This window comes from Tursiops truncatus, chromosome X, assembly GCF_011762595.2.
Source record: "Tursiops truncatus isolate mTurTru1 chromosome X, mTurTru1.mat.Y, whole genome shotgun sequence".
Taxonomy (NCBI): domain Eukaryota; kingdom Metazoa; phylum Chordata; class Mammalia; order Artiodactyla; family Delphinidae; genus Tursiops; species Tursiops truncatus.
The window spans coordinates 42,129,539-42,139,593 of NC_047055.1; the positions used below are offsets into that span (position 1 = coordinate 42,129,539).

At 41.0% G+C, this 10,055-nt stretch overlaps 1 long non-coding RNA gene across 2 annotated transcripts in view; it reads left to right on the top strand.

Annotated features, from left to right (window-relative positions):
* The window catches only part of LOC141277563 (uncharacterized), a 68,245-nt gene extending 59,276 nt beyond the window's left edge, over nucleotides 1–8,969 (top strand). The window contains exons 5-6 of one of the 2 annotated variants that reach the window (XR_012329172.1): nucleotides 5,098–5,273; nucleotides 6,048–8,969. This is a non-coding gene — a long non-coding RNA (uncharacterized lncRNA). The remainder of the gene's footprint in view (nucleotides 1–5,097; nucleotides 5,274–6,047) is intronic. The other variant, XR_012329173.1, reaches the window with a different exon arrangement.
* The last annotated feature ends 1,086 nt before the right edge of the window (nucleotides 8,970–10,055 follow it).

Sequence of the window (10,055 nt, forward strand, 5' to 3'; positions counted from 1 at the left end):
TTTCAAAAGGAAACATGAGATTACCAAATGATACAGCAGTTACACTCTGGGCAATTTACCCAGAGAAATGAAAATTTATGTTTACACAAAAACCTTTACATGAAGTTCATCACAGTGTTACTCACAATAGTTAAAAAGTGGAAATAGCCCAGATGTCTTTCATCGGGGGAATGGGTAAGCAAACTGTGGTACATTCACACCGTGGAATCCTATTCAGCAATGAAAAGGAACAGACGATAGACACACTTTACAACTTGGATGGATCTCAGGAGAATTATGCTGAGTGAAAGGAATCCATTCCTAAAGGTAGTGTACTATATGATTCCATTTCTATGACATTTAGGAAATTATAAGAGTGTTTGACAGAGTTTAGGGATGTGGGATCAGGAAGAAGGTGGGTGTGGCTATAAAGGCTAACATGAGGGAAACGTGTGGTGATGAAACAGTTTTTGATCTTGTTTGTGGTGATAGTTAGAACACCTACACTGCTGGTAAAAGTGCATGGAATGATATATATAAGTATTATGCACAGGTGTTCTAACACACAAATGAGTGCGTGTAAAATGGCAAAATCTGTCTTTAAAACTTTGAACTCAAGGCATACCAGAGAGAGATTTGCTTCCTTCATAAAGATATGTATATTCTCATTAGGAGAAAGAATGAAAAACACCTTTCCACAGTGCCTGCCTTAGCCCTAAGGCTCAGCCAGCCCCTGCTACTGAGCCTTGACTTTTAAAGAGCCCTTGAAGTCCCACAATGTACCATATACTTTGAACAGGTTTTCTCATTTTCTCCTTGGGATGGCTGTGTGACAAAAGGATCCCGAGTCCCATTTCATAGCAACAAAGCTCAGGCTCATAGAACCGACAGCACCTCTCCAGATAATTGGCAGGATTCAAATGAAGTTACATCCCTTGCCCTAAGGAGAGAGAGGACACAGGGCAGCCTCCCTTTGAGAAAATGGGCTTCCAAGGCTTGAGAAGTGAGCATCTTACACTCCCCTGATATTGTGGCCCCATGGGTACTCACCCAAAAATCCCTCTTGACGATGAAGATGATAGTGCACATATGTGTGCACATACATTCTTCACGTTATAAACATTCATTACATTCAATTTTATAGAAGAACAAAGTAGCTTTTAAAATTGAATTGACGGTGCGTGTATGTGTGTGTTTCTATATGTCCTATGGCTTGTACACTCCACTTCACAATCTTTATCTTCATATCAGACCAGAGCTTGATTCCTATCTCAGATTTAGATATGCCAGAAAAATGGTAGATACAGAGAAATTGCCACCAGCAAGTGAAAAATTCCGGAAAACACTGGCTAACACCATTAACCCAGAGCCCAAACTTCGTCCTCACTCTCCTCGGCCAAGCTCCCTGGTCGGAGCCTCAGAGCTGCAATCCTGGATCTGGCCAGCAGGTGGCTTCCACCTCCATTTTTCTTTCACAAAGAAAATGAGCACATGAGGCCAAGGATAAGAAGATCTTGGAATGTTTTGTTTACTAAGACACTAATTATGTTTGTGAAACTTAGATGTACTACTAGAGCAGTCCCATCTGCTGTTGACCCGAAAAGAACATCGAGTTCATTGAGGTATCTCCTTCCCTCCTAAGTGTAGGTTGAAGTGTCCACACTGCAGACGGCGGGGGGGGGGGGGGGGGGGTCCCTCCCAGAGAGTAGGGTGTTCACCCTCCACCCCCACCCACCCCGTAGAGTCTGTCCAGAACTTTTCCCACTCCCTGTCTGTCATACCCTGTCCATGACACTGGACACAGCCGCCAAGACCCCGCTCTGGAGCCCCATTCTCTCTTCCACCTCCCACCAGTCCTGTAAAGCCCTTCAACAGCCGACCGTTGCCAACACGCTACTGCCACCTGCTATTTCGTCTTCGTATTCAAGACCCGGAGTATATGTTTTTACACTCTTCTTTTACACCTAACAGGTTTTTCAGGCAAAATTAGAATCATTCTATACATAGGTTCATGGGCTGGGTTTTGAGGAAGAGGATGGTATTTTTTTGCTCTTTGAATGAACGTCTTTGTAGAGAAGTTTGACAATGGAGGTACGATGGTGCCACCTCGTGACAGTGGACTGAACTGCAGCATGAACATCGCTGAGCCAGAAGGTGGGAGGGAAAGGCCTAAATCCAGAGAGCTTTCTGGAAGTCTGGGTGGAAAAGGGACACACTCCAGGTACAGGGATACTGAGGTATCTAGACAGAAAGTGCAGTCTCTTTCTACGCTGAGCAGAGCTGAGTAGAGTAAAGCTCTATGTGATTTCAACAGAAAGACCATTTTTATTTTTATGTTTTAACAGAAAGATTTTTTTTTAATTTTTAAAGACCTCTGGATAAAGAGGTATACACCTATATAAGCAAAACTGGATCCCTGTCATTTATGATCATTGTAACCCACCTTCGCATTTATTGTGACCATATTTCCATGTAGATGAGTTTCTGTGATAACATTTTAAGTTACTTGACAATAAAATTTCACTTTTTTTTTTTTTTTGTGGTACACGGGCCTCTCACTGTTGTGGCCTCTCCCGTTGCGGAGCACAGGCTCCGGACGCGCAGGCTCAGCGGACATGGTTCACGGGCTCAGCCGCTCCGCGGCATGTGGGATCTTCCCAGACCGGGGCACGAACCCGTGTCCCCTGCATTGGCAGGCGGACTCTCAACCACTGCGCCACCAGGGAAGCCCTCACTAATTTTTCTATATTGACCTGTTGTTGCATTATATGAATGCTCCAGAATTCACTTTTCCAGTACTAGTGATGTAAATATAGTTCCTTTACCACGTTTTCTATTACAAACTATAGTGTGCTTAACATTCTTGTTCATATACATGCAGATATCTTAGTAAGCATTTTTATAAGTTCTGGAAGTGTTCTTTCAAAACAATAAAAAAACTATTTTATTTGAACAAACTCTTACTATTTTATATTTCTAACAATACTATATGAAAATTCCTGTTTCTGCACACTTTAGAAATAATGTGAATCGCTGCTAATCTGATAGGCAACAAATCCTCGCTCCTTGCCGTCACTATAACTCGTTTTTGCTGCCTGACTAGAATTCCATCCTATGGATGAGACATAATGGAGTCTCACAACCTCGTGTCATTTGGAATTCAGCGTTCCTTATATTCCCCATTGTCAAGGCTGTGTGGATGGCATTTAACTGCGCTGAAGGGCACAGTTCAGGATTCATGTGGCTATTTGCACATGAGCGGAATGTGTCCTCTTTGAGCACACATTGCGCTCTCTTGTGAGAGTCCTAGGATTCAAAACGCAGCCTGGTCGATGTATGAATATATATGGTGTGAGTGTGTCAGTGTATGGGTGCATGTGTGTGTGTGCGCACTGACAACCACATTTCCTTCTGTTTCTTTCAACCCCTTCATGGCCTTGCTTCTCATTCGCTCTCCCTTCCTAAATCCAGGCCCAGGAATGAAGGTAGGGAATTATCAGGATGGCAATCCTTATAACCAACTCCTATCACCATCCTTAACTACGTCCGTCCTGAATGTAACTTGCTTGTTATGGTGGTACAAAAGAAGACCAGGCCAACATCATATTTTATTTTTAATTTTTTAATTTTAAACAGCTTTCTTTGGGTAAAGTTTACAGGCAATAACGTTCACACTCAACGTACACTTTGAGGGTACCTCAAAGTGTACCCTCACTTTGAGGGTACAGTGTGATGATTTTTAGTAAATGCATGCAACCGTCACCATAACTGAATTTTAGGCATTTCTGTAGTTCCCAACACTTCCATAATGTTTGAAAACACTGAAGCCCCGTACCCATACTTAGTACCAGGCAAGCACTGATTTGCTGTCTGTCTCTATGGATTTGCCTATTTTGAACATTCCCTATAAATTGAGTCACATAGTATTTGGTCTTTTATGTTTGACTTTGTTCACTAGCATAATGGTATCAAGGATCGTATATGTTGTACATGTATCAGTGCTTCATTCATTTCATGGCTGAATAATAGTTTGTTGTATGACTATGCCAAATTTTACTTGTGCACTTATCAATTGATAGGCATGTGAGTTGTTTCCACTTTTTGGGTGTTATGAGTAATGTTACTATGAATATTTTTCTCCGAGTTTTTATGTAGACGTGTTTTTATTTCTCTTGAGTGTGTAACTAGAACTGGAACTGCTGGGCCATACGGCCCCTCAACACGTGAGACAACATTACAATTTCAGATGATTTCATTCCATAATTGGAAATACCTTGAGAAAAAAAAAAGAGACAGGTGAGACAGAGTCTAGTGAGGTGACCCTAATAAACATTGTTATCCTGCTGTAGACCTATTTGTAAAATCCCTTTCAATGATGCAAAAGTATGAGACATGCGGGGGACATTTTCAACTTCATTTGAAAGCCTACTGTCTATAGCATACACTTCCCCATTACCTGACTTGGTCTCCATGGAAGGTGCTTTACAATTCTAGATTTCAGGTAACTGACAGTATCAGTTTGCAATGTAATCCTTGTCTGTAGACAAGCAACTTAATTGTATCCTGGCTAGGGAAACCTCTGTCTCCATTTGGCCATGCATTTCAACACTCATGATGTATAAATGTGACAAAAAGGTGGTTGTTGACTTTGGCAAGATAAATTTCAGTGGAGGAGTGGAGGGACATCCCCATTAGATGAGAGATGAAGACTGAGTTGGAGGGGAGGTCGGGGGATGTGAACTGAGTATCAAGAATTCATTGTAGATCTTTAGTTGCAGAGTGCAGAATATATATGTAAAGAGGTCAGTAACCAGAGATGTGGACAGAGGCCCACAGCATTAAATGATGTTCTATAATCACCATTTATAAGATACTTGAGCAGCTTGAAATCTTAATGAGAAGGATCTATCTCTTCTTAGATTTAACATCTGAATTGACCACACCAGCCTTCCCACACTTTATTTCCTTGTTTCCATTCTGGAGAAACCTAAAACTTACTGAAGGGATAGTGTAGAGTTTCTTCTTAATGTCTGTTAAACGTATGAATGGATGAATAGGTGAATGCACGACGTGTCAAAGATGTGCTAAGAATTTAAGGATTTTTATCCCTGAGTGCAGAGCTCCTCATGCAGATGAATGAGCCCATGGTGGTGGGTGGCTGAGAGGATGCAGCTTCTCAGGACTCTGCAACTGACAGCTGCAAGATGGGAGCCCTCAACTTCAGTGTTCAGAGGCACATTTAGGCAGACTGCCACACCTTATGTCCTGGAGGGATCCATCCCTGACCTGAGCAGGTGAGTTCACAGACAGGCTTGCCTTCCATCTGGGGGAACGAGACTACTGTCTGCTCAGAAGCTTGCTGTGGTCCAACTCTTGTGCCATTTTGAAAGACTCAAGAACGAGCAGATCCAGCTCCTCTCTAAACTTGAACTCAACATATATCACAAAGAGATATTCTCAATCTCTTTCTAGGGATACACATTGTCCTTAGGAGGCCCCAGAGGACACACACACACACACACACACACACACACACACACACACACACACCCTGGAGCCTTCATGCAGGCAGTAGCCCTAGGAGAACTTGCTGGCTTATAAGGCCGTCACTCATGGTTTGTTAGGTTGCCAATGTCACTGGACCTTTTTGCGTTAATAACTAATGCAAATGATGATTAGCAGAAGAGTCTGCATACTAGGGATACTTTTAAATAACCTTACTATCCAATTAAATCTGATGACAATAAGAGAATTTCTATGTTCATGTTTTTCAAGTGTAACAATAAACTACTGAGAATTTCCAGTGTGGGGGTGCATATGGGGAATCCTACAAAGTCTGATATTGCTGGTGGGGATTTCACTTAGTACAACTTTTTCACAGGTTGATTTATCAATATGCATTAATGAATCCAGGAACTTTTGACCTTCATGCATTTGGAGCCTGTTCCTTCAATTATTCATCCTCAGCATAACACCTGTCCCTCTATTATACTGTGCATATTCCTTATGTTGTCTGGGAATTCACTTTCAAACACTAATGACCTAACCACATTCCCTTGTCTCTACAGAACAGGAAATTGAAGTACAGTGATGTTCACCGACTTGCATAAATACAAGCAGGACTATCAGCCTGGCATCGGAAGTGAAGATAGATTTCAGAAGTGACCCAGGTCAGCAGGAAAGCAAGACTTATTTGAATACGGTGTCATGTGCAGCTGAGCATCATGCAGTCTGCACTTGGACATACAGGGTGTCAGTCTCTGCTTTTCCTCTTAAGAGAAGGATGACCCCCAGCCAAGTTAACCTCTGTACATTACTGTTTCTCCAGCTACAACATGATGTAAAGATATGTTATTCTCTACCTTCCAGGAATGTTGTGGAAAATGCATGAGATAGAAAAAATGCATGCATTCACAATAGATAAGTCCCTATGATTTTCTGGGCCAGAGGTCCTGCCCTAATATATAACTTTTCCCTTCCAACCACCCTAAGACTATTCACAAATGGCCATTCAAGTACAAAGTAATGCAAGGACTTATGCCTACTGAATTCATTCAACACAGAGTATGATAATATCTGAAGTGTAGATTGGAAAGTAATTACGTAGAAATAATAGCTTCTTCCATCCCATCTAAGGTCTCAAAAGTGCTTTCCCAGATGGTATCTCATTAGCCTCTACATCTGAGAGGTTTTATCCAAAAAAATGGCCAGCATAGGGGAAACGATTTACCCAAGAACCTGTGATGTGCCTGGCCCCCAGTGATTTACTGTAGTGTTCTTCTGCAAAGCCCATTCTTGCTGGGTTACAGTACATGTTATTCTTTTTTTATTATTATTATTGAAGTATAGTTGATTTACAATGTTGTGTCAATTTCTGCTGTACAGCAAAGTGATTCAGTTACACATATATATTCCTTTTGACATTCTTTTCCATTATGGTTTATTACAGGATATTGAATATAGTTTCCTGTGCTATAGAGTAGGACCTTGTCGTTTATCCCTTCTATGTATAAATAGTTTGCATCGGATAATTCCAAACTCCCAATTCGTCCCTTCCCCACCCCCTCTCCCCCTTGGCAACCACAAGTGTGTTCCCTGTCTGTGAGTCTGTTTCTGTTTGATAGGTAAGTTCGTTTGAGTACACATGTTATTCTTAAGAAATTAACATAATTATTAAAAGTGGAATGGGAAAAGATATGAAATAATGTGAAATGGACCAATGGTTTTCTTTCACACACCCAATGGAAATGCTGGAGTCAGTTTTCCTTTCTCCTAAATTATCTGAGAAATGACTCCAGCACAGAGAAATGACACTGAAGTGAATACGTAATGAAAACTTATACGTTTCCTTTCCATTTAATATTTCCACATTATTGTCTTATAATCATGCTGTTTGGATTGTATCAAGGGAATCTCCTTTAAAGGAAGGTCAGGTATGAGATAAGACTATTCATCCCTATTCAGCACTATATGTATCATCTGCCCGATTGACCTTTTGCTCCTCACAGTAATTGTCTAATATGGATAGAATTGTTCCCATTTTACAAGTGAGGAAAGGCAAATTCAGAGATACTGTGACACAGCTTTTATAAAATTTCCCATCTGCTTTTCACATCCCTTTTTTGCAGCCTCTAATGATCATTGCCTAGAGCTACATTTCATAAAAGGTTGCAAAAGCATGACGTACAAATTCTTTAATTGCTTCTGCATGTATTGGCGGAAATTCTTTTATAAAAGAATTCTTCCCTCAACAACTATGCGTAGGTATAACAAGCACAGGAAAGGCAAGGTGTATATACAGTTCACTGGCAATATTTGCACTTTCAAAAATCAGGTGTTTCCCTAGGATTCTCAAAGGTGAGCAGTGAGTTGGTTTTGTTGGCTTTTTTTTTAGAGTGTCATAGATGTTTCTATATTTGACGTGTTTTAGTGCATGATAGTCATTAATGTTTTTGATGTTCAAATTGTTCTATCTTTGGCCAATGGGAGGCCCTGAGGTTATGAGTCTTTTTGATATAATTTCTGGTATGAGAGTTCCGTCCAGACTCACCTGGTACAATCCTTACCTAGACCAAAAATCAGGCATTTCTCCAAGGAAGCCTGGTTCCTTTTAGTGGGAAATTCAGTCTAGGGACTACAGTTGCTGATTACTACTGTGTTGGTCATTGTTTCTTGCCCTTTCAGTGCATAGAGCCAGTAATATAGGTTTCATATTTAAGAGAATCTACGTCATTGGCTTGCATCCTGGGCTGCTCTTCTGTCCCCTTATAGGTACGCATTTTTATCATCTTTTGTATTAACTGTACAGTTCTTAAAATATAAGGAAATATAACATACATTTGTTTTCTCCCCGTTTCATACGTAAAAGTTGTCATATTCTACACCAGTGCTCTCCAACAGAAACTTCTGTGGAGATGGGAATGTTCTGTATCTGTGCTGTTCAACACAGCAGTCATGAAGTACCTGAGTCTTATTCAGGAATTGAACCTTTAGCACCTAAAATGTGGTAACTCTGACTGAGTAACTGATTTTTTAATTTCATGTAATTTGAGTTTAATTTACTGTAAATAGCTATTTGAGGCTAGTGGCCGTCATATTGGACAGCAGCAGCTCCACACACTTTTCTGCACCTGGCTTTTATCACTGAACAATATATCCTGGAGATGACTCCACAACAGTACAGAGAAGGAGTCTTCATTGCTTTTTACAGCTGCACAGTCCTCTCAGATGTAGATGGACCACAGTTTATTCAACCAGCCCCTTATTGGTGGATATGTCTTGTTTCTGGCCTTCTGCTGTATGAATTGTTCTGGCAGGAATGGCTTTGTGTTTATGTCTTTTTACATTGTTAGTTTGGGATAGATTCTTAGGAGAGACATTGCTGGTTCCAAGGGTAAGTACCCTGGTAATTTCATAACACCGTATCAAATCCCCTGGCTAGGAGTTATACCATGTTACATTGCCACCAGCAATGTACGTGATTGCCTATTTCTTCACAGACTATGTAAATGATGAGAAGAGGCATCTCGGCTTTTTGGTTTGTTTGTTTTTTTCTTTGCATCTCTTAATCCAGAGTTAGGTTTCACACTTTTTAACATGTTTAAGGAACACTTTTTGGGGAAATCCTTTTTGTATCTAGTGCCCTTTCTCCTTCAGAATGTTCTAATTTGCCCTTGCTTTTTCATAATCTTTCTACTACAAGGTAGATAACCTTTGTCATTGATGTAAGTTGTATGTTTCCCAATTTGTAATTTTTCAGTTTAATTTGCTGATGGGATGCTTTCTGCCTTACAATTTTTAATGAAATCAGGTGTACTATGGTTTTCCCTTATTGCTTCTGGATTTGAAGCCATATTTAGAAAACTTTTCTTCACCACTAACTTTTAGAGGAATTTATTGTGGGTATATGTTTGTGGACAGGAGAGAGAGAAAGGGATCATATTTGAGCGTCAGGTGTAAGAGGAACCCAGAAAAGAAGTGACCGTCATGTGAGAAATATGTGAAACCATTTCACTAAGTCAAGAGAATTAGGCATTTGGACCAGAGTCTTGGTCCTGTGTTTGTCTTGATAGCTCGGTCTCTACTCTTTTCTGTCTCTTGTGGGTATGGATCCAGGCTCCCCCTGACTGGCAGAGAAGGTCTTCATGAAGCAGGAACTCCATGTCACCTCAAATGGACCTGTCAGATGACTAAATGGATAGAACCACCCTCTTAGGGATAAAACATACAAAACCAGTTCCGAAATGTACCACTCTGACAGAGCAAAGGTCTAAGAGAAAGTAAAACCTCCAGCTGGAGCCTGTGAGGAGAAGCAAAACCGAGGGCAACACTGTTCACCTCATCCTTGACTCTCTGAGTGGTGTCCCATCAGGGAAGGTAACAGCCTACTCGTCCTATGCAAAAGGACGGGGGTTTGAGTTAGAAGGTGCCACAGCTTCCCAAGTTATAGCCTCTCCCACTAAGCTACATCATTTCCTGTTTCCATGCTGGTTTCCAGGACCCAGGGTAAAGCTTGGACTAATTGTGCTTAGAATGGAGCCTGAGGTCATGGGGCTCCATGCGGTGGGCACTAACAT